The sequence below is a fragment of the Giraffa tippelskirchi genome, chromosome 8, assembly GCF_054371585.1.
Source record: "Giraffa tippelskirchi isolate mGirTip1 chromosome 8, T2T-mGirTip1v1.2.pri, whole genome shotgun sequence".
NCBI lineage: Eukaryota > Metazoa > Chordata > Mammalia > Artiodactyla > Giraffidae > Giraffa > Giraffa tippelskirchi.
This window is the reverse complement of record NC_137282.1, coordinates 20,907,559-20,933,050: the sequence shown is the minus strand read 5'-3', so window position 1 is coordinate 20,933,050 and position 25,492 is coordinate 20,907,559. Positions and strand designations below refer to the sequence as shown.

The window sequence follows — 25,492 nt, the reverse complement described above, 5'->3', positions numbered from 1 at the left end:
TGAGAGAACAAGACAGAGACACACTCAAAAGGAAAACACATGAAATTGTATCCCGCCCCATCCTGGTTTTCAGCATTATAAAAGTACTGTAACGGAGCCCCAGGGGGAACAGAGAAAGGAAAGGGAAAGAGACAAAGGTCGCCTTTGGGAGACTGAGCAACAGAAATGCGGGCTGGAGAGCAAGTATTCCCTGTGTATGGGGGAAGGGAAGGAAGGAAATGATGCAGGGCAGAGAAGACTGCCAGAGCCCCAATGATTACACAGAGACCTGTGCAGACCAAGTGAACAGACCGAGACTGAAGGGGAGGCTCCTGGAACAACGAGCAGTCAGATGACCTCCTATCAGAGGTGAATCAGAGACACTGGTCTGGAAGAAATGAGGCCCATGCATCTGATGTCCCCCAAGCCCGAGAATGGGTATACAGCATGGATTGCAGCCTGAGAGAACTGTTGAATGAGCACACAAAGAGATAAGACCTAGTCATGAACTGAAATTCACATCCTCTGAAGTTGAGCATATTTCTGAATTTTTTTAAAATTCCTTTCTCTACCTCTCTGAGCTCTGAGCTTAGGAGGAAGAACATAGAAATATAAATCACAGCATCTAGATTTTTCCAGTAGTCATGTACAGATGTAAAAGTTGGACCATAAAGAAGGCAGAGCACTGAAGAATTGATGCTTTCGAAGTGTGGTGTTGGAGAAGACTCTTGAGAGTCCCTTGGACTGCAAGGAGATCCAACCAGTCAATCCTAAAGCAAATCAATCCTGAATATTCATTGGAAGGACTGATGCTGAAGCTGAAGCTCCAATACTTTGGTCACCTGATATGAAGAGTCGACTCATTGGAAAAGATCCTGGTGCTGGGAAGGATTGAAGTAAGAGGAGAAGGGAGAGATGGTTGGATGGCATCATCGACTCAATGGACATGAGTTTGAGCAAACTCTGGGAGATAATAAAGGACAGGGAAGCCTGGCGTGCTGCTTTCCATGGGTTGCAAAGAGTTGAAAATGACTGAGCGACTGAACAACAACTTCAGTTAATTATTTGGAGGGCTTCATCTCTCTGGGCCTCAGTTTGTTCATCCTCAGAGTGAGCATGTTAGCACTCACACACCTCCCGACAGCCCACAAAGAACCTTGCTGAAGCTATAGGCTCCATGAGGCCAAGGCCATATCTATCTTGGTCTCTATCACATAAACCATACTTGGAACAATGCCAGTAGCATAGTAGATGTTCAGTGAATATGTGTTAAATGAATTAAATTCATCATCACGTGAATCCATGAAGCAGCAAAAAGCAGAGCTCTCCTGGGTGTGGCAACAGGGCATCTCTCACTCCAGCTGCCCTCTGCACCCTGGGGTCCTGGGGTGGGGGATCACCAGGACTTCAGGGAAGCTCGTGTGAACACCGTTGGGCTGGGCGTAGAACTTCTCCGCTACAAATTGTAACTCTGTGGTCCTCATGCAGCACACACTGAAGTATAGACATTAATCTGTTCTGCCCCACATTCACCTGACTGGGGGATCACTTTTCCCACTTCACCCTCTACTTCAAAGACTTGGTCTTTAAACCTTCTTGCTGGTACTGTTCTCCCCCTCCCATCCCAGAAGATGAAAGCATTTTTCCAGACAGGCCTGCTGTGAGTGACTTCATGGAAATGAATATCTTGTGTCCCTAATGTGCCTCTCACACGAGGAACTCCTTGTATTTATTTATTTTTAAGAATAGGGCTGGGAGGCTGACGTTTCCATTAGCAGTTGAGTGATATTTTTTTAAATAAAAACCCTCCTCCTCAGTGAGACATGCCTCACATTCCCGTCTCCCCACTTCAGGCAGTTATGCCCTACTAAATATGCAGTGGGAATGACACATGTCTGGAAACCCAGCAGCAACACCGGCTCGAGGCTGCTTGCTCCGAGGTATACAATGAAGGTGTTGTAGGAGGTTAATTGAGGAAGGCAGACGCCCAGATTCTCAAAATCGACATCTGTGGCACCTTCTGCATTTGAATCCCATGCACTCCAAAGTGCCTTGTGTTTGAGGGCTGATCACATCTACAGCAGGATGAAGGCACAGAATCATTCACCTTCCAGAGGATCCTGGAAATACCATGGTGTCTTCAGGTGAACTGAGACCAGTAAGTCCTCCTACAAGGGAGGATAACACACCACAAAAGGGGATGGATCTGCTCCTTCTACATAGCCTTGGGTATCAGCATAACCTTGGGTCACTTGACTGATTAGATTCCATAGCCCAGTGTGCGATTCATTGCAAAGGACAGGAGTAATCAGTTTAACTCAAAGTAATTTTTCTCTGTTTATGTCAACAAATGTATTCCTACAGGGTACTCTCTTGACCTATGTGAAAGCTAGTAATAGGATAGAGATTGTGAAATAGAAATTAAAAATGGAATTAGATGGCTAAGGATTATACTAACGGAATGCAGATTGGATTAAATGTAAATTATTTATCAGGACAGGAGGACATTTGTCCCAGATGAAGAAAATGTTGAAAGTCTCTGGGCACTGATTTATCATCCAGTCTCAAACATACCAAACTTAATTCTTGGCAGAATATGAGGTTACTTAAATATGAAGGGAAAACTTTTCAATTACCTTTTAACAAACTCAAAAGAGATTTTTAGGCAACAATTAGTTCTTATTGTTCTGATGGTTTACAGGTAATTGAATTAGAAATATGAGACAATTTTTCTTAAAATATGCATGTTTTTATTTAATTAGGGGAAAGGTGTTTAGTTTTGATTGATCTTTGGAAGGTTGAAAAGAAGTCTTTAGTATGTGAGAAATTTAAGAATCACCTAACTCTATTCCAAGAAGGAAATCTCCTTGAGCTTAGAGATTGTTTTGTGCCAGTACTTAAGGTCACCAACACAAGGAGGACCAGGAGTGGCAATACCAGAGAACTGGAAGCTTGAAAACAATGCTTGTGAGGAGAGAAGCAAGCTGCAGGGAGCACATCTGAAAATAAAGCTGATAGGCTGACATGCTGTGCAAAGTTCAGAGTGTCATCTGAGAGTCTCAGTCAGAAACCACTTTACTAGTGCTCTCTGGCTCCCCTTGAGCTCTTGGCTTTTCTCTAAAGCTGGAGGCTAGCCCTGTATTATCCGAGATCTGAAAGGAGAGATCTTAGAGGGAAAAACAGAGGATATAAAAGCAAATATGTGAGCAAAATGCACACCTGCACATGCGTACACGCACACACATGTGCAAGTCTCTCCCTGCTGATACTCATATAACATAATTAACAAAGAAACCACTGGAGGCATTTCTTGCAAATTTCCGAGAACTTCACAGAGAACAGAAAGAGTTAAGAGAGTATGTACCTTTGTACCTGGTTTCCTTTGGCCAAGTCAAGCAAATGCCACACAAGCATACAGCTTTGTTCTTGATTGTTCAAGTTGTCGTTTTGGTGCCAAATATAAAGAGATCCAAATGAAATCCAATTTTGCAATCACTAAACACCAGAAATATTTGAGCTTGCTTGGCAAGGTTAGAGTTTGTTGATCCTGCAATGCTATTGGAAAATAAAGTTGTAAGATTCTTTTACATGGTAGTCAGTTGGTTTGTTTGTTTTGATTTTTGCACATGAAAATAACTAAATCGCTTACATTCTACATCATAGTAAAGCAATTTACAGTACTTTTTTCTTTGCCTCTCCCATACCTTTTGTGAAATAGAAAAAAAAAATAACTTGAAATAAGAGCTAGTTCAGCTTCTGGTTCTGTCACCAGTTTCACAACCTTGAGCTAATGTCTTATCTGAGCTTCAGTGCTGTTAATCCATAAAATTGGGATAATTGTGCATAGTTCTCATGGTCACCATGAGGTATAACAGAAAGAGTAAATGTAAATGCTTAGCCTTCATTTATTCAATAACATCTGTTAAGTGTGCATACTGTGAGGCTACAGTGCAGAACCAGATAGAAAGCCAGGACTCTGCCCTTAGGAAACACATATTCAAGTGGGAGACAGATAACAAACCACAAAGAAATCCAAAGTCAGATACTTACAGGTTAGTTCCACAGGCTCTCATTCATAGATTTTAACAGGATTAGGAATTTGCAATGATTTATGAGAGTGTATGAGTCCTGTTTCTACCCCCAACTAAAGTGTAGGCTCCTGGAGACCAACTATTGTATTCCATTACCATGCACAGAGTAGGCAAATATGCATCATTCTGGAATAAATGAATGACTGCAGTGTGATAAGGAAAGTAATAGAAAAAACAGAGATAAGAGGGAGTAAATCTTTTAGTAGGATAATCTAGAAAGGCCTCTCTAGGATGTTGTAATACTTGAGTGATGAGAAGAAGCCATTCATGGGGATGAAAAGAGCCAAAAGAGGAGAATTCTAGATAGGAAATAAGGGCAAAGGCCCTGCAACAGGAAAGTATGTGAAATGCTTACGGAATGGGAAGGGACCAGCAGAGAGGTTACTACACAGGGTCCCAGACTAGGGTAAATTTGAGCATTATTCTAAACATGATGTAAGTTCCTTTCTCTCTTCTATACCTTCACTTGTTTACAGTTTTGTTTTAGTAACAAGATTAACATACATATAAAAATCAGGCTTAAATACTAGAGGGCAAATTCCCTGGTGGCTCAGATGGTAGAATCTGCCTGCTAATGCAGGAGACCTGGATTCGATCCCTGGGTCTGAAAGATCCCCTGGAGAAGGGCATGGCAACCCACTCCAGTATTCTTTCCTGGAGAATCCCATGAACAGAGGAGCCTGGTGGGCTACAGTACATAGGGTCGCACAGAGTTGGACACGACTGAAGTGACTTAGCACAGCCTAGCACAGCATGGGAAACAGATGTCCCTGTTCAGAAATGGAAGCACTGTGAGCTGAGACATCTTAGAAAGGTGAAGCTACATCAGAGTTTACCTCTCATTCAAGCTTAGCCTTGAAATGATTACACTGTCAGGTGCTTGGCTCCCAGTTTAGAGAGTGCCCAGAAATCTGCTTGCACTGAGTGTTCTAATTTCACACTCTGGTACTTCCATTCTGGAGAAGGATGTCAAGGAAATTTTTCCAAGCCAGACTATTTACAGTGCCCCAGACATGGATTCTTTCTCCAGTTTTACTGGTTAACTTCCAGCAAGTGATTGAAGCTTCGTTGCTCAGCTTCTGCATCCTTTAGTGTCAGTGAGTTCACCTTTCCTGCAAATATTATCTTCAGCTTCTAGGCTGACTCCACAGACTAGATGAAGCTAGTTTGTGCTAATTCATCTTAGCTTCAGCTTAAGCCACCACTCAATACTTTCCTCTTTTGGGACAGGAAACTCGCAAGGTCTGCCAATTTTTTCAGATGCTTAGCGGTTGGCATCTATTGATTGTGTTCAGTGACTCTAGCTCTGAGTTCAGATTTATTTCTTTGGCTTTAAGATATTCTCTGTTCATCCCTCTTCTTGCCTCACCATTGGAGGTCTATCTTAGCTTGGCCGAACATTAAAACCACAACCTGGCCCAGTGCTCAGCATCCAGGGCCATGATTTTCTTGTAGAGGGTGACTGTTTAATGGAATTGATGAGGAGAACTTGGCAGCAATACCAGTGTCAGCTTCTTGAGTTCTGCCTTGAACAAGAAGCTTGAGGTTTCTCCTTCCTCAGGGAAACTTGATTTTGGTAGAGGAAGTTTGCCAAAAAAGTTCTTAGATAATTTGTCTGGAATTTTCTTTGAAATATGCAAAATAATAATATGTAATGGAGACTTTTTAAAGGTAGGCTACTTCTTTAAAATGATATCTGAAATGTATACCAAATGACATTAAAAATATTGTCAAATGCCAGAGAAGGAGAAGTATCATATAATATCTCTTATATGTGGAATTTAAAAAGAAATGATACACATAAACTTACAAAACAGACAGAGATCCACAGACTTGGAGAATGGACTTATGGTTGCCTGGAGGAGGGATGGGGGAAGGGATAGTTGGGGAGTTTGGGATGGACATGTACATACTGCTGTATTTAAAATGGTTAACAAGGACCTACTGTATAGCAAATGGAACTCTGCTCAGTGTTGTGTAGTGGCCTGGATGGGAAGGGAGTCTGGGGGAGAAGGAACACATGTGTCTGTATGGGTGAGTCCCTTCCCTGTTTGCCTGAAACTGTCAATCAGCTATACCCCAATACAAAATTAAAAGTTAAAGAAAAAGATTACAGGTATGTACATATATGTATGTATAACTGAATCACTTTGCTGTACACCTGAAACTAACACAATATTGTAAATCAACTATACTTCAGTAAAAATAAAAAAATATAATAATTTTAAAAATAAAAATATAGTCAACTGTAAAATAAAAAAGAGAAGGAATGTAATATTGTATGTGCAGCATAAGCCCCCATGTAAAACAATTAGCATACAAAGAAGGAAACAAACTATTGAAGATGTTTATATCTGGACAGTGAGATTATGGATTTTTTTAATTATTATTTTCTTCAGTTTTCTGCATTTAATGATTTTTAAAGACATGGATTGCTAGTATAATCACAAAAATTACAGTATTTATAAAAGAAAAGAAAACACGTTTTGCCACCTGAGCACACAAGATAAATGTCATTCTACAAATACTGTGTGGTTCTCAACCTGGAGCATATAAGAAGTAACTGAGGGAAAATAAATAAAAATAAACAAAGAGGGCTGGAAAAATCTTTGGGAGGTGATGTCTGTGTATGTGACCTTGATGGTGGTGATGGTTTGAGGGTTGTGTTCAGTTCAGTTCAGTCTCTCAGTCATGTCCGACTCTTTACGACCCCATGAACCACAGCACGCCAGGCCTCCCTGTCCATCACCAACTCCTGGAGTTTACCCAGACTCACCTCCATTGAGTTGATGATGCCATCCAACCGTCTCATCCTCTGTCGTCCCCTTCTCTTCCTGCCCTCGATCTTTCCCAGCATCAGGGTCTTTTCCAATGAGCCAACTCTTCGCGTGAGGTGGCCAAAGTATTGGAGTTTCATCTTCAACATCAGTCCTTCCAATGAACACCCAGGACTGATCTCCTTTAAGATGGACTGGTTGGATCTCCTTGCAGTCCAGGGGACTCTCAAGAGTCTTCGCCAACACCATGGTTCAAAAGCATCAATTCTTCGGCGCTCAGCCTTCTTCACAGTCCAACTCTCACATCCACACATGACTACTGGAAAAACCATAGCCTTGACTAGATGGACCTTTGTTGGCAAAGTAATGTCTCTGCTTTTTTAATATGCTATCTAGGTTGGTCATAACTTTCCTTCCAAGGAGTAAGCGTCTTTTAATTTCATGGCTGCAGTCACCATCTGCAGTGATTTTGGAGCCCAGAAAAATAAAGTCAGCCACTGTTTCCATTGTTTCCCCATCCATTTCCCATGAAGTAATGGGACCAGATGCCGTGATCTTAGTTTTCTGAATGTTGAGCTTTAAACCAACCTTTTCACTCTCCTCTCTCACTTTCATCAAGAGGCTTTTTAGTTCTTCTTCACTTTCTGCCATAAGGGTGGTGTCATCTGCATATCTGAGGTTATTGATACAGGGTTATGTACTTATCTCCAAAGTCATCAGTTGTATACCTTTACTATGTACAGCTCTGTGTATGTCAATCATATTTCAGTAAAGTGAGATTTAAAAAAAAATTAACTGAAAAGTATCTAACACATCCAATTCCCAAGCTGAATGGCGTACAAATTAAATCAGGAACAGAAATGCAGGCATCAGTATTTTTTAAGTTTCCAGGTGATTTCAAAGTGCAGCCAGGGTTTAAAACTACTGTTAGACTAATTAGATAGTTTAGATCAGTGGTTTGCAACCTTGACTGTAATTAGAATCTCCAGGGGAGCTTTTATAATTCCAGTGTATGTATGGTCCCTAACCCCAGATTCTAATTTAATTGGTTTGTAGTGGGGCCCTGGCACTACTATGTTTTCATTTTTCCTGGGTGATTCTGATGTATAGAAAGAGTTTCACACGCTTACCACCCTAGGTAAACTAATGTTCATTGAGTGTTCGTGCCAGGCAAGGCCCTGTGCTGAGTGTTTTATGTGCGTTTAATTCTCAAAGTAATCCAACGAGGTGGGCTTTATTGTCCTCATTTTACAGAAGAGAAAACTAGAACTTAGAGACATACAATAAGTTGCTCAAGGCAACCCATCTCATTTACTTCTGGGTGGACGCTTTCTAAGTACCCTAACAAGGAACCTGGCTTACCCACTTTTAAATGGTGATGCTGTAGCTCTTCATGTGTTTTCCAACTAGCAACTGTCCCATTCCTATCAAATCCATCAAGTGTAAATGCATCTGCAATTTGATAGGCATTTCTGATAATTCTTTCCAAGATGACCTAAATATCGTTAATGTCATGTACGTTTTGTTACCTTATCGTATGCTTTAAAACTTAAACTTCTTACTTGTTGAAAGTTATAACAATGTCTCATTGCTTAAACTTTATGTCACTATCTGTCATCTCTCCTGAAATCCCGGTATGGGTGATATTTTTATTTTATTTTGTATCATTTTTTGATAATAAATAGTTAAGAATATTTTGAGAATTCCTCAAAGAATTTTGCAAAATTCCTTAGACAATTGATAACGCTCTTTGATGTCACAAAACCAATGTTTGGATTACTGTTGTGCACAGATTTCAACATCATTGGATTCGCTGAGATTTCCTCTCTGATGTTGTATTTAGAATGAGTTGTGTTTTGCTGAACCAGCTGAAAGTAAACTCCTCCTCCTCCAATAGTAGCAGCTCCCCGACCTCAAGCAGAGCTGCAGGCGCACATGGCCAGCAAAACTGGGCCCTTTTCCTTTACAATCTGAGTCCCAGGTCTTTGAAGTAAAACTCATCTACCTCGATTTGTATAGCATTACCTGAGCGTAACATTACCCGATCAAGTCAAATTGACAGGTTAAGGATACAAAGTGAGCCATTTCAATTGCCAGGAATTCCGGATCAGCTTATGGGGCAGGTTTTGTGAGACAGGAGCGAATCGGAGGACAAACGCTGTTTAAACAGTTGACTTGTAACTGCTTTGCTTTTGCATAATCAAATAGACATCACCTCTCACATAACTTTGCAAACAAATATCTTCCACAAGCTTGCAATGTAACATAGTCTTCTTTTGAGTAACTTTGTCAGGGAATATATTCAAAAAGGGAAAAGAAAATTGGAAAGAAATGGCCATCTTGGGTGCTTGGGTTCAGATCAAAGGTTCTGCTCACCACCTCATTTTTATTTGTCTTCTCTGTTAGGATGTTTATCTGCCTCCTTCCTTAGCAGGAATTTTATGTTGTACTTCCAAGGATATTGTGACCTTGTGTTTTGTGATTATTTGGGAAATAGAAACTCTAATGGATAAGATGGAAAAATATTTTAATGTTTCTTTAAAAAAAGTCTTACTACATTTCTTTCACTTATCATAGGCCAGAAGAAAATGTAGGAGGTAAATTAATAATGGTCTATGCTGCTAGTCAAACACATAAGAAGGAATACTTACCAAAGAAATCAAGCACTTTGGGAATAAATACAAATCAAAGGCCATTCCCCTTTCTTCGACTTTCGGATTGGAAAAGAGACTTGCACTGATAACAGCAATTTCAGTTAATTAGTAAGTCAGAGTCTTCTGACTTACAGCTTTTAGTTCCAGACAAACTTAAGGTGGATAGGAGAATGTTGGCTGTAAAGCAAAATATTATAGCACAGTTACCTTTAAAGATTTAGCTGGGAATTTTTTTTAAAGTTCTTACCTCTTTTAAGATAATACTTAGTTTATGAGACTATATAGACAGGTATTTTTATAAAATGTGTACCCTAAAATTCCACAATTAAAAGTGGAGTTTTAATTGTCAAGTATCCCACTTCTAATTTCTTCTAGACGTTTTTACATCTTTAGGAGATGGCAAAAAATTTTAATATCTTATAAATTCTAGATTTTCATACAACATTAAAAAATAACAACAATAAATTTTTTTAATCCATCTCAATCTTTGTATGTATGCAACAAATTTGTTGCAAAATATCTCTACTATTGTAATTCTCAGGACAAAACAATTTGAAGAGGAAAAGAATTGGAATTTGAATCATGAAAAGAGAAGCAACCTGTCTTCTTGTAACTTTATTCAGAATTTCACAATCCTTGCTAAATCTTAAGGGAAGAGCCAAATGCAATAAAACAGTAGAAACCCAGTAAGAATGTGCCCGAGTTCAGAGAACAATTGCCGTAGGCTTAACTTCGTGACCTTTAATCTATTTGGGGCATCAGTGATTTTTGTATACGGCATCTCACAATGTGACCATGCTCAGTTCCTGCACAATTCTTCCAGTTCTTCAGCAAGCCAGGCATAACACGAACATTCAAATGTGACTTTCAGTGCTCAATTCTTAGGGTGACTTTGCCCCCCGAGAAATATAACAGTTTCCATTGTTGTGGTGTATTTTAACCATGTAGAACATCAGAGAGTGAATTCACATATTATGTTTAACTCAGGGAAGGATTTTTCTGAGGCTTCTCTGACTTATGCTTTGCCCTAAAAGGGCTTTGCCATAGAAGATCTTCTAGAACTCTAAAAGGAGCATCTGAAGAGTGAAGTGTGATCTCGGAATAAGAGCAACACTAATCAGAAAATTAGGAGACCCAGATTTCTGTTATTGACGTATCACTTGTGAGCCACATGACCTTCAGAAATGAAGTTTGAGAATCACTTATTAAGGTCCTATGCTATAGCTTAGGACTTGTGAATATAAATGCAACCCAGCTGCTAGCTTTAGTAACCTCATTAATGACGAATGTAAGTTAATAAAAATTACTTTTACATAATTCAAGAAGTGATATACAAGCATTTGGAAACATTCTATAGAGACAGAGAGAAATGAATAGTCATTTCTGTTTGGGCAGAATTGTCTTGGAGAGATTTCAGTCAGGACTTGAAAAAGTAATTGCCAAATAATCTAGTATGGTGAAAATATACAGTGCAGGAGAAGGAAGAACAATTTTGATAAAACATAAATTGAAACAAATTGTGAAAAACTTTGACTAATCTGTGAGGCATATGGGCAGCTCTAGCTCTTTGACCTAAATATCCTCATCTTAAAATAAAGGAATTGGACTGAGTGATTTCAGAGTTCATGACCAGATCTGAAAGTCTAAAAGATGGCATTATAAAATTCTAGAGGAAATGCCTTGTGTGATATATGGTCAGATGATATAAATTACTGTAAAGATAATGCCAAGTCAGTAACTATTACTCTGAACTCCAGAAAAATGAACTCCCTTGCATCATCATAACAGTACTTAATTGAAAAACAAATTTTTAATGAATTAATACTACTTTGTGTAATATAGACCAAAAAAATTTTTTCCATGGCTTCAAGTTGTATTACTTAAAATGTTATTCTATAATGGTAAAGCTACAAACTGCATCAGTTCAGTTCAGTTCAGTTGCTCAGTCGTGTCTGACTCTTTGTGACCCCATGAATTGCAGCACGCCAGGCCTCCCTGTCCATCACCAACTCTAGGAGTTTACCCAAACCCATGTCCATCGAGTCAGTGATGCCATCCAACCATCTCATCCTCTGTCGTCCCCTTCTCCTCCTGCCCACAGTCCTTCCCAGCATCAGGGTCTTTTCCAATGAGCCAACTCTTTGCAACTGCATTGGGTACCCCAAAATTAATATCTTGAAGCCCTAACTCTCAATGTGGCTGTATTTAGATATTGAAGTAATTAATGTTAAATGAAGTCATAAGGGTGGGGCCCTGATTCAATAAGATTAGTGTCTCTACTGGCGGAGGCACAAGAGAGCTTGCTCTCCTCCCTCATGTACTCAGAGGAAAGCCTTTGTGAGGTTGAAGTAAGGCAGTCATCTGTAAGCCAGGAAGAGTCCACCATCAGAAATCAAATCTACTGGTCCTTGATCTTTAACTACTAGCTTTCAGAACAGTGAGAAGTAAATTTCTGTTGTTTACTTAACACTGTTGTTTACATAACACCCAGGCTATGGTATTTTGTTACACAGTCGACGCTAATATAGACAATCAATAAATGATAATATGCTGTGGGATAGATTTTTTAAAAAACTTTCAGTTCAGATATCAAAATGTTTTTAAAATGTGATTGCAATATTTAGAATATTTGAATTATTAATTCTTTATAGTAATGGTCAAGCTCTAGAAAATAATATATTTTATCTGATTGTGCAACAATGTTATGATCATAAATATAACCTTCCCAGTGATGTCTTATTTCATTTTAAATGAGAACAATCATTGATTTTTAAACTCATTTTCTGCACATCTGAACTTTTTCAGTGAGCTAAATATTGTGTGTGTGCTCTGTTGCTCAGTCGTGTCCAATTCTTTGCAACGCTATAGAGTGTAGCCCACCAGGCTCCTCTGTCCATGTGATTTCTCAGGCAAGAATATTGGAGTGGGCTGCCATTTCCTTCTCTAGGCAGTCTTCCCAACTCAGGGATCAAACCCATATCTCTTGCATCTTCTGCACTGGCAAGCAGATTCTTTACCCCCGGGCCACCTGGGAAGCCCGAGCTAACTATTAGTGGCATTCAAAACATGCAATGGGGCTAATGAACTTGATGCATAAATGAATTTCAAACCAAACATGTTCAATTTTCAGTTTTCCTTTTTCTACTTTAATGGAGTTCGGTTTATATTCATACCTGTACTAAAAGCTCAGGTAATTATTTTTGGCATTCACTCAACATGAATCTTTTCACAACTGCTTGATGCCAGGTACTACACTGGGCTCTGGAAATAGGCAAAGGTGAAAATGATAGACCCAGTCCCAGCTCTTGCTAAGCTCACAGTCAAGTCTGTTTGAAAATGAAATTGGATGTGATGGGCAACAAAATATGTTAGAGGCTATGACAGAAGTGCAGGTTGCTGTGGGAGCCTGTGGCAAGAGCATCTAACTAGTAAGAAGAACCAGGAAAGGCTACCTAGAAAAAGTTTTATTTAAGCAAATCCTGGAAGGAGGTTGGTATATATAAATTAGCAGTAACTAAGTCAAATGAGAAGGGTGAATCAGTAGGAATTAGCTAAGCTAAGAAGCAGAATATGAGTTTTTAGACAGAATAAACATCATATTGAAGGTCTGAAAAGGAAGATCATTGCCAATTACAGAAACAAAGAAAAGTTTGCTGTGGCTGAGGGTAGAATCCCAAGAGGCTGAAACATGGAGAAGCAGGGGTCCACGGACAAATCCATTAGCCTGTTTCACTCTTGACCTTCACTGAGTAAATCCAGAACTCTACCTTGGACTACCTTACTGTAGACCATTAGCGCTGGAAGGGGTCTAGGAAAACAAGCTTTTGTTGTTTTAAGTAAACAAGCAGTAAAAGTTGTGAAACATTTTACGGGTTTTATATATGAGTTCAAACATATTTTTTTCCATCTGACTCAGAAGCAATGCTACGTATGTAGTTGAGGAAAAAAATTCTTTAGATGGTCTGAAACCCCTGACCAAAATGCCCATGTCCGCTTCCTCTCCCTGGGAGTTCCTCTTCCAAGAACTGGGCAGGGCAAGCCTCCCCTTGGCGTAACACTTGTAGCCAGTCTAGACTGTCGCCTCGAAGAGAAAAGACACCTTGGCCAAGGCACCACTGAGGGCAAAGTGATCTATGTTAACAAACTTAAAGGCAGAGTCAGAGCACCTGTGCTGTATGCTCAGTTGCTTCAGTTGTTGTCTGACTCTTTGCGACCCCATAGACTGTAGCCCACCACGCTCCTCTGTCCATTGGACTCTCCAGGCAAGAATACTGGAGTGGGTTGCCATGCCCTTCTCCAGGAGATCTTCCTCACCCAGGGATTGAATCTGCACCTCCTACATGTCATGCATTACAGGCGGATTCTTTGCCTCTGAGCCACTGGGGAAGCCCATAATATCATCTAAGACATGAACATTATATAGTATCTTTGAAAAGGAAAGAAGGTTTAATTTTCTAATAAAATGAATTTATTGTGGGTCTTCGTTGTTGTTTTGCTAAGATATATTTTTTCTCAAGTAGATGTCTACGTGTTTTAACTTTTGTTTATCCTCTTTACAGAATAGTTGATTACTTGGGAGAATTAGAATTACCACGAATACTTGGTATTACTGATAGGTGTGGGGTCAGTGTTGTAAATGTTCTGACCATAAATTTATTTTTTCCATGATCATAGTTATCACAATTGGCGAATGATTCTTTTTCCCCAAGAGACAACATACCATATATGTGAAAGTGAAAATAAAAGTCGCTCAGTCATGTCTGACTCTTTGCGAGCCCATGGACTTTACAGTCCATGGAATTCTCTAGGCCAGAATACTAGAGTTAGTAGACTTTCCCTTCTCTAGGGCATCTTCCCAACCTAGGGATCGAACCCAGGTCTCTCGCATTGTGGGCAGATTCTTTACCTGCTGAGCCACCAGGGAAGCCCAAGAGTACTAGAGTGGGTAGCCTTTCCCTTCTCCAGGGGATCTTCCTGACCCAGGAATAGAACTGGAGTTTCCTCATTGTAGGCAGATTCTTTACCAACTGAGCTATCAGGGAAGCCCTAACATATACATATTAATGACAAAATATTGACTGAACATTATTATTTTATTTATTTAAAGTAAATTCGCATAGGAAGCTTCCTGGACAAAAGGATCCCCCTACACTCACTTTTGCATCTGATGGCTTTCTAGGAATGTATATGTGAATGTGAGCCTGTGTGCCAGCACATGTGTATTATGTGAGTGCACACACACGCACAAACGCACACTTCACAGGTAATAGTGACCTGCCTTTGAATTGAAAAGTGTTTTTAAACAGTTTTCATAACCCAGCTACCCCAAGAAGCTAAAACACAAAAATAAATGATTGTTTAACAGAACCTATACTTTGTTTTAAATGAAAATTTATGAATATTTTCTCATGCAGCATCTTGTTGATAGTCTCTTAAAAGACTGTTGCTATTTTAAATGTATGTCTTTTTTAAAATAAGTGGTTTCATCTTACTATCCTGTTGATATAATAAAAGTAAAAAGTCTAGGTGCAAAATATGTCCCCAAGAAGAGTTATTACTTATCTCTATATATCTCTAAATGAATCATGTTTTGAACTGGAGAACAAAGGATGACTTTTCCAACTATTTAGATTTGATTAAAAAAAATTACTCAGCTTTAACTATAGCTCTGGAGAATTTGTTTAGGCATCAAATTCATCTCTACTGTTATATATTTATCACTTCACTTTGAAAAGTGAAAAGGCCCATATGCTAATCCATGCATGAATGAGGATTCTACTTTTTAAATGACAATAATTTGTCTAAAATTACAAAGCATTGGTTAATGTTTAGCCAGTGGTAAATATTTATTTGACCCTGTTCTGATCTTGTTATCCCACATCCCACCAAATAACGTCTCTTAATGAAAATATTAAAAATCAAAAGCCAGCATATCTGTTCACAAAATCCTTGAGACCCTACAGATCCTTTCATGTCAAGCACAGAAGTCTACAGATGAGGAAACTGAAGTCAGGGAAGGGGGAGATTTCCCACACTGGGGTTTCCGTGTGTAACTTGAGCAGGAACTTAATAACACAGCAGGATTGGAAGGCAGACAGTCTGGCTCCAGGATCTGCCTTCAGCTGCAGGGTTCCACTGCCTCTTTCTAGTTCCATTGATGTTTTACATTTTTTTCATCATAAAGCTGTCTGTGCATAACTTCCTTTTATCTCTTTATAAGCATATGGAGCCTTTCAGCACATAATGGGAAACACACTCTATGTGTAAAATGCAACAAAATTAATTACTAATAAAGATTTATTGATCTCTTAAAAGTGTGCAAAGCACCTTACAGATGTTTGTGGGAGCATGAGAACTGACAGTAAAATAATGATACTAAAGTTTTTATTTTAATCTTGATACTTTCCTGTGTTTTCTACGAGCAGTGTCTGGCATATGTGGATTAAACATTTGATGAATGAATGGATATATGTTATTATATGCTATGATTATAAATTTAATTTAAAATAAGAAACATCAAATCAAATCACTAATATAAACTACTAAAACTATTATTTTTTGGAATTTATTTTGATAAATGTGTCTGAACATAGACATCAACACAAGTATTGTTTTTCTAAGCCTGGGGTCAGCAAACTTTTTCTATAAAGGGTCAGATAGCAAATATTTTAGGCTTTGCAAGCCATTCAGTCTCTGTCACAACTACTGAATTCTGCTGTTATATTGCAAAAGCAGCATGGACAATACATACAACAATGTACATGGATGTGTTCCAGTAACACTTTACTTCTGGACACAAAGGGGCTTCCCTGGTGCCTCAGATGGTAAGGAATCTGCCTACAATGCAGGAGACTCGGATCAGAGACCCGGGTTTGATCCCTGGGTTGGGACGATCCCCTGAAAAAGGGAATGGCTACCCACTCCAGTATTCTCCCCTGGAGAATTCCATGAACAGAGGAGCCTGGCCAGCTACAGTCCATGGAATCATAAAGAATTGGACACAATTTAGCAACTAACACACTCTAGATACTAAAATTTCAATTTCCTGTAATTTTCATGTACCATAATATATTCCCTTTCATTGTTTTTTAGACATCAAGAACTGTAGCTTACAGGCTGTACAAAAACTGGGGAGGATGGATTTGGCTCAAGGGCAGAGCATCCACCTCCTTCCTGAGTGAGCATGTTGGAAAAGAGAACATTACCGTGATAGTGTTGGGCTTCCCAGGTGGCACTAGTGGTATAGAACCCGCCTGCCAATGCAGGAGACATAAGAGACTTGGGTTCGATCTCTAGATCAGAAAGATGCCCCGGAGTAGGAAATGGCAACCCACTCCAGTGTTCTTGCCTGGAGAATCCCATGGACAGAGGAGCCTGGCGGACTGCAGTCCACAGGGTCGCAGAGTCGGACATTACTGAAGTGACTCAGCATGCGTGCACATCATGATAGTGTAGCAGGTCATCGGTGGTGAATTACCTTGATTTGGGACTGAATCCCAACTCTCCTAGTCTGTAACATTCATTTCTTAGATTCTTTGTGCTTTAGTTTCTTCATCTGTGAAATTTACATTTTTTGTGTATCTTTTTTTTGCCTGCATTATGCAGCACATGGAACTTTCCTGATCAGGCATGGCAACTTGTGGCCCCTCTGCAGTGGAAGCACAGTCTTAACCACTGGACTGCCAGGGAAGTCCTTTCATGTGAAGCTTTGTTTTTTTTTTAAGGCAATTATATTTTTAAACAGTCAAATCTAGTGACATATTTCATGAAGTAGAATTCTTGAAGTAAATTTCTGATACAGATGTTGATTTAGATTTATATTTTTGAAATGAACAAATTCAGGGACAGTCTTCCTGAAGAAGGTAATGATAATGTAATGATGTTTTCTTCCATGCTTTGTAAATTGGCTTCAACCATCTCTCTGAAGGAGTCCCAAATGCTTTTAAACAATGAGATTATTTACTTAGTAAATATGAAGATAGTATTTATTATATGCCAAAGATCATTTTAGTTCCTTTGTATGTTTTAACTCATTTATCTCCACAATAAACTAGTGAGGAAGGTACTATTATTATCTTCATTTCACAGATGAAGAAACTAAAGCACAAAGAATCTAAGAAATGAATGTTACAGACTAGGAGAGTTGGGATTCAGATGGCAGAAAGTGAAGAAGAACTAAAGCGCCTGCTGATGAAAGTGAAAGAGGAGAGTGAAAAAGTTGGCTTAAAGCTCAACATTCAGAAAACTAAGATCTGGCATCCGGTCCCATCACTTCATGGCAAATAGATGGGGAAACAGTGGAAACAGTGTCAGACTTTATTTTTCTGGGCTCCAAAATCACTGCAGATGGTGACTGCAGCCATGAAATTAAAAGACGCTTACTCCTTGGAAGGAAAGTTATGACCAACCTAGATAGCATATTAAAAAGCAGAGACATTACTTTGCCAACAAAAGTCTGTCTAGTCAAGGCTACGGTTTTTCCAATAGTCATGTGTGGATGTGAGAGTTGGACTATAAAGAAAGCTGAGCACTGAAGAATTAATGCTTTTGAACTGTGGTGTTGGAGAAGACTCTTGAGAGTCCCTTGGACTGCAAGGAGATCCAACCAGTCCATACTAAGGGAGATCAGCCCTGGGTGTTCATTGGAAGGACTGATGTTGAAGCTGAAACTCCAGTACTTTGGCCACCTGATGTGAGGAGCTGACTCATTGGTAAAGACCCTGATGCTGGGAAAGATTGAGGGCAGGAGGAGAAGAGGACTCCAGAGGATGAGATGGTTGGATGGCATCACCGACTCAATGGACATGAGTTTGGGTAAACTCCGGGAGTTGGTGATGGACAGGGAGGCCTGGTGTGCTGTGGGTCATGGGGTCACAAAGAGTTGGACACGACTGAGCGACTGAACTGAACTGAATAGACTAAGAACAACCTAGTGGTTACCAGTGGGGGATAGGGGAGGGGAGGCATAAACTATTGGGTGTGACACAGGCTCAAGGATGTATTGTACAAAATGGGGAATAGAGCCAATGTTTTGTAATAACTAATCTTTAAAATTGTAAAAATTATAAAAATTTTATTTAAAAACATTAAAAAAAAAAAAAAAAAGAATGAGTAGTAAGCTTGAAAAAACTACCCAAAGGGCTTTCTAGGCAAAGTTTGAGTAGTGAAATCATTAAAATCTGCACACTTCCCAGTTTACTATTGGACATTCTCATTTAGGTAGAAGCCTTATAACGTTTTGCCTTATAGTTACATTTTACACTTTCACATAAGGAGCTTAAAATCTCAGAGAGGAGATATAATATACACACATAAAAATGCAACTGATTGTAATAAATGATAAGAGATATACAGGTAATACAGCAGTGGGTGTTATGAAGGAAGGCTAAATGAGTTCCAGCTAAGGCAGTTACATCTATCATTAGGGTAACCTTTGTAGTTGGTCCTTGAAAGAAGGGAAGACTATTTTTAAGAAAAGTTATGAATGTGGTATGCAGTACTTTTCTGTTAAGACACCTTTTCCTGGTAACACATCCAGCCTCTGGCCACAGAGGGGAGCATGTCATCCAGCCTGGATTGCATAATATCTCCAGAAATTTTTAGACCTGTAGGCAAGACTGCATACTTTAGTTTCTGGTCACAAACTAAAAAATGTAATTCTCAACATGCTTACAGCCGCATCGACTGCCGTGTGGAGAAGCTCTTCCCAGAGATTAAAGTAAACAAACAAAAGATAAGCAAAATGGAAAGATGGATTCCTGATATAGTTAGTTCAGATCATCCTGAGGCCACATCTACTTTCCAACTCAGGATATCTAAAATTCATCTTATCTCTTTTTTGTTCCTCATAGCTCTTGCCACCAGTACCTGGTCCTTTCCTGAAATCAGCTTCCCATTGCTTAATCTAATCATTCACCTGTAATACCCTACCTTTGTCACCTCACCTACCCAGCCAACTTCAAATCCAGATGATTTTCCCTTTGTTTCCTTTTGTGATGTTTACTTTTTATTTGTATCACAAAAAGCATGCTCACATTTTAATGGCCAAAATAGTATGACTACACAGTGTGAAAGCATTATTTGCTCAGTCATGTCCGACTCTTTGCAATCCCGTGGACTGTAGCCCACCAGGCTCCTCTGTCCATGGAATTCTCCAGGCAAGAATACTGGAGTGGATTGCCATGCCCTTCTCCAGGGGATCTTCTGGAACCAGGGATGGAAACCAGGTCTTCCACAGTTGTAGGCATATTCTTTACTGTCTGAGCCTCCAGGGAAGCCCAGTATGACTACATGGATAATAAAAATTAGCAACACCCACCCCATTTCTCCCCTATGGATTTCTGCTCCCCAAAGCAATCATTTAAAAAAAGTCTTGCTGTTTTCTGATGGTGCGAGCATACTCAGTCACTCAGTTGTGTCTGACTCTTTGCGACCCCATGAACTGTAGCCTGCCAGGCTCCTCTGTGTATGGGACTTTCCAGGCCATTTCCTCCTTCAGGGGATCTTCCTGGCCCAGGAATAGAACTGGTGTCTCCTGTGTCTCCTGTATTGGCAGGAAGATTCTTTATCTACTGAGCCATTAGGAAACCTGTTTTTATTGATATGTGCTTCTATATTTGTAAATAGCATGCTTAACTAAATAATATGCTTAACTGTGATTGTTTGGTTTTCCTTTTTAGTTATTTAGCTCTAAAAGATAAGATTTATCTCTCCTATACCTCACATACACACAGCTCATAATATTTGATTATATGCCTTTATTGGAAACAACATTTCCCCCTTAGTTACCTCCTTTGAGGGAAGCAGGACTTATGCTCTAAATTCTTCTTCCATATTCATCGCCAGACTCTGCCAGAGTGGTAAAACTTCTTTCAATGTGTTGACATTCTTCATCTGGTAATCTCCCTGGTTTGTTTTGTCATGTTTTATTTTTTTATTGAAGAAATTTCTCCTTTTTTTAAAAATTTATTTATCTATTTTTTTACTTTACAATATTGTATTGGTTTTGCCATACATTGACATGAATCAGCCATGGGTGTACATGTGTTCCCCTTCCAGAACCCCCCTCCCACCTCCCTCCCCATCCCATCCCTCTGGGTCATCCCAGTGTACCAGCCCCGAGCACCCTGTATCATGCCTCGAACCTGGACTGGCGATTCGTTTCACATATGATAATTTACATGCTTCAATGCCATTCTCCCATATCATCCCGCCCTCACCCTCTCCCATATAGTCCAAAATACAGTTCTATACATCTGTGTCTCTTTTGCTGTCTCGCATACAGGGTTATCTTTACCAATTTACTAAATTCCATATATATGCATTAGTGTACTGTATTGGTGTTTTTCTTTCTGGCTTACTTCACTCTGTATAATAGGCTCCAGTTTCATCCACCTCATTAGAACTGATTCAAGTGTATTCTTTTTAATGGCTGAGTAATATTCCATTGTGTATATGTACCACAGCTTCCTTATCCATTCGTCTGCTAATGGACATCTAGGTTGCTTCCATGTCCTGGCTATTGTAAACAGTGCTGCGATGAACATTGGGGTACATGTGTCTCTTTCAATTCTGGTTTCCTCGGTGTGAATGCCCAGCAGTGGGATTGCTGGGTCATATGGCAGTTCTATTTCCAGTTTTTTGAGGAATCTCCACACTGTTCTCCATAGTGGCTGTACTAGTTTGCATTCCCACCAACAGTGTAATAGGGTTCCCTTTTCTCCACACCCTCTCCAGCATTTATTGCTTGTAGACTTTTGGATAACAGCCATTCTGACTAGTGTGAAATGATACCTCATTGTGGTTTTCATTTGCATTTCTCTGATAATGAGTGATGTTGAGCATCTTTTCGTGTGTTTGTTAGCCATCTGTATGTCTTCTTTGGAGAACTGTCTGTTTAGTTCTTTGGCCTACTTTTTGATTGGGTCGTTTATTTTTGTGGAATTGAGCTTCAGGAGTTGCTTCTATATTTTTGAGACTAATTGTTTGTCTGTTGCTTCGTTTGCTACTATTTTCTCCCATTCCGAAGGCTGTCTTTTCCCCTTGCTTATAGTTTCCTTTGCTGTGCAGAAGCTTTTAATTTTAATTAGGTCCCATTTGTTTATTTTTGCTTATATTTCGAATATTCTGGGAGGTGGGTCATAGAGGATCCTGCTGTGGTTTATGTCAGAGTGTTTTTCTCAGTCAGTAAGTCGTGTCCGACTCTTTGTGACTCCATGGACTGCAGCATACCAGGCTCCCCTGTTCTTCACTGTCTCATGGAGTTTGTTCAAATTCATGTCCATTGAGTCTGTGATGCTATCCAGCCATCTCATCCTCTGCCACCCCCTTCTCTTTTTGCCTTCAAATATTTCCCAGCATCAGGTGCTCCAATGAGTAAACTCTTCACATCAGATGGCCAAAGTATTGGAGCTTCAGCTTCAGCATCTGTCCTTCCAATGAATATTCAGGGTTGATTTCCTTTAAGATTGACTGGCTTGATCTCTGTGCTGTCCAAGGGACTCTCAAGAGTCTTCTTTAGCACCACAGTTTGAAAGCATCAATCCTTCACTGCTCAGCCTTCTTTATGGTCCAACCCTCACATCTGTACATGACTCCTGGGAAAACCATAGCTTTGACTACATGGACCTTTGTTGATAAAGTGATGTCTCTGCTTTTTAACATGCTGTCTAGCTTCATTATAGCTTTCCTTCCAATGAGCAAGCATCTTTTAATTTTATGACTGCAGTCACCTTCACCATGCACAGTGATTTTGGAGCCCAAGAAAATAAAATATGTCACTGTTACTCTTTTTCTGCTTCTGTTTGTCATGAGGTGATGGGACTGGGTGCCATGATCTTAGTTTTTTGAATGTTGAGTTTCAAACCAGCTTTTTCACTCTTCTCTTTCACCCTTCTGCTTCACTATGGATTATCTGTTATCTGTGCCTCTTCCCAGCTGTCAGTCTGTTCCCTTCATCCAGGGGATTCTCTTTGGAATGGATCCCTTGTTTCCTGGAATGCATTCACATACCCCCTTTTTTGGTTTACCTCCTTGTTTTGGTGGAGCCAATTATCTAACAACTTCCTAAGAATTAGTGCATGAAATGTCATTTTTGAAATTGATTTCCATGTCTCTGTTGTTGTTCAGTTGCTAAGTCATGTCTGACTCTTTGAGACCCCATGAACTGCAGCACACCAGATTTCCCTGTCCTTCACTACCTCCTAGAGTTTGCTCAAGCTCATATCCATTGAGTCATTAATGCCATCCAACCATCTCATCCTTGTTCATCCCCTTCTCCTCCTGCCTCCAGTCTTTTCCAGCATCAGAGTCTTTTCCAATGAGTCAGCTCCTCACATCGGGTGGCCAAAGTATTGAACCTTCATCTTCAGCATCAGTCCTTCCAGTGAATATTCAGGATTGATTTCCTTTAAGATTGACTGGTTTGATTTCCTTGCTGTCCAAGGAAATCTCAGGAGTCTTCTCCAGAACCACAGTTTGAAAGCATCAGTCGTTCAGTGCTCAGCTTTCTTAAGGGTCCAACTCTAACGTCTGTACCTGACTATTGTCCCAGCACTTGATTGAGAGCTTAGACAGATACAGAATTCTAGGTTAGAAATCATTTTCCCTTAAAATATCTAAGTATTGATTGATTACCTTCTAGCTTGCAGTTTTGCTATTGAAAAGTACAACGACACCCATTCCCAATCCTACATGTGAACCATTTCCATCTTACCTATCAAAAATTTATATTCTCAGTTTATCTCTAATGGATTGAGAATTTACACTGATATGTCTTAGTGTTAGTCTGTTCTTTTTTCCCTCTTTTTTTCTAGGTACCTGGTTGTCTCTTTAAATCTGCAAACTCATTCCTTCATTTCTGGTGATATCCTTACAGTTTTAAAATTATTTCTTCCTCTTGGTTTTCTGTGTTCTCTCTCTATATCCCCTGTGATTTAGATATTAGACCTTTGTAGCTTATCCTCTCCTTTTAAAAACCTTTGTCTTCCATTTTCAATGCCTTTTTCATTTTTATCTTCTTTCTGAGAAATTTTTGTGCTAATTTATATTCCAAAACTTATATTGAATTTTTAAAATTTTTCTTAAAATTTAACATTAAATTAAATTTTAAATTGTAATTATGGTTCTCTGCAGTTTTCTTTTCCTCCTTGCATCATCTCTGTTTTCTCCAAATTTCATTTTTTGTATATATTCTTTTTTATTCTGCCTTTCATGTTAATAGCCTTCCTTATATATCTGATGAGTATTAGCTATATGTTTATATATAAAAATAAGTCACTAAAATTGATTGGATGCTCTGTGTTAAATTGGAGATGGGAGATGGCCAGTCTGGGATTTGATTACTGGTGACTAGTGATCTGGTTGAGACTCACCTCTCTTTAGGAAGTTTCTCAACTGCTAACATCTATTGGTCTTTTCCTTTTGGCTGACAAGTTTCTCCAGAAAGAAATTCTCTAGTAATTCCTAGGTGAAGTCTGATTGTCAAGATCCAAGGAGCTGTGAAGTAGAAGGGAATACCAGCCTTTCACTTACTCTTTCCACTGCTGCATCTCATTGTACCCTCAGCTCTGCCCAGATGCCTCGGGTCCAGAACCTGTCTAATTTGTCTCCATAGAGAACCAACTTCCTGTCCCCTGCTGACATAGCAGACAGGCAGTTAACTGGCTGTGCAGTATGGGCCTGTGGATCTGGGATTCTAACTGTTACATGTAAAGTCACCCCTCCTCTTTTCATCCTTACATTCCCAGCCCTAGTAACTGGTGCCTCCATTCTTTAAGCAAGTTCAGATTTCTTTGTTGTTATTGTTCAGTCACTAAGTCATGTCTAATTCTTTGCGACCCCTTGAAATGCAGCACACCAGGCTTCTGTTGTCCTTCACTATCTACTAGAGTTTGCTCAAACTCATGTCCATTGAGTCAGTGATGCCATCCAACCATCTCATCCTCTGTTGCCCCCTTCTCCTTTTGCCCACAATCTTTCCCAGCATCAGGGTCTTTTCCAGTGAGTCAACTGTTCACATCAGGTGGCCAAAGTACTGGAATTTCAGGTTTCTTTAAGCTTAAGGAATCTGATCCCTTTTTACTGACTTCCTCCAAGAAGGCTGAGAAAACAGCTCTCTGTACCCTCTAAGCAGCTACCAACAGCCCATCTACTTCCCAGAGTAAAAAATGTTACTGGTATGATTTGTGTTATCTCTGTTTCCTCTTTTTCTTACATTCTCTCTCTCTCTCTCTACTATTACAGTGTGTTTGGAGTGAATGTGTTTATTCAGTCATATTTAACCAAAGTATACATTTGGAATCCACATTTTTGGAATCAGAAACTACACCCTCCATTACTCCTATCAATACTCCAACAATGGTCTTCATACAGTCTTCACCTTCTTTCTTATGGCAACAGTCTCCTAAGCGATGGCCTTTCCAGTCTGTCATCCTTGAATCCAACACACATAATCATCCATCCAAAATGCAAATCTCTCAGTGTCACTTCTGCTAAGCTTTGGTAGCTCCCTTTGCTCCAGAGAAGAGTATCCAACTTCCTTAGTGTGGCACGCAGCCCTGAATGATCCTATCTCTATAGCTTGTTTTGTACCCCTTGCCACATAGTGGACCTTACGCTCCAGCGAAATGAAACAGCTTGTGCCCAACCACCAGGCACATACACACCACCCTCATGAAGGCCATGCTGTCTCCCTCCTCCCCTTCAGACACACCTTTTTTTCTCTTCCTCCCCATTTACACAACAACAATGCAGTGAAATCGCCAGGCAAGACTTTTAAAAATATTCTCTTCTCCCTAGAGGATTAGGAGCCCCTGCTCTATGTTCTTGGACTTCCCTGATAGCTCAGTTGGTAAAGAATCTGCTTGCAACTCAGGAGATCTAGGTTTGATCCCTGGGTTGAGAAGATCCCCTGGCAAAGAAAATGGCAACACACTCCAGTATTCTTGCCTGGAAAATTCCATAGAGGAGCCTGATAGGCTACAGTCCATGG

General features: G+C 39.7%; 1 protein-coding gene across 6 annotated transcripts in view; it reads left to right on the top strand.

Moving 5' to 3' along the window:
- The window catches only part of DLC1 (DLC1 Rho GTPase activating protein), a 512,426-nt gene that overhangs the window by 218,944 nt on the left and 267,990 nt on the right, over nt 1–25,492 (top strand). The window lies entirely within an intron of this gene.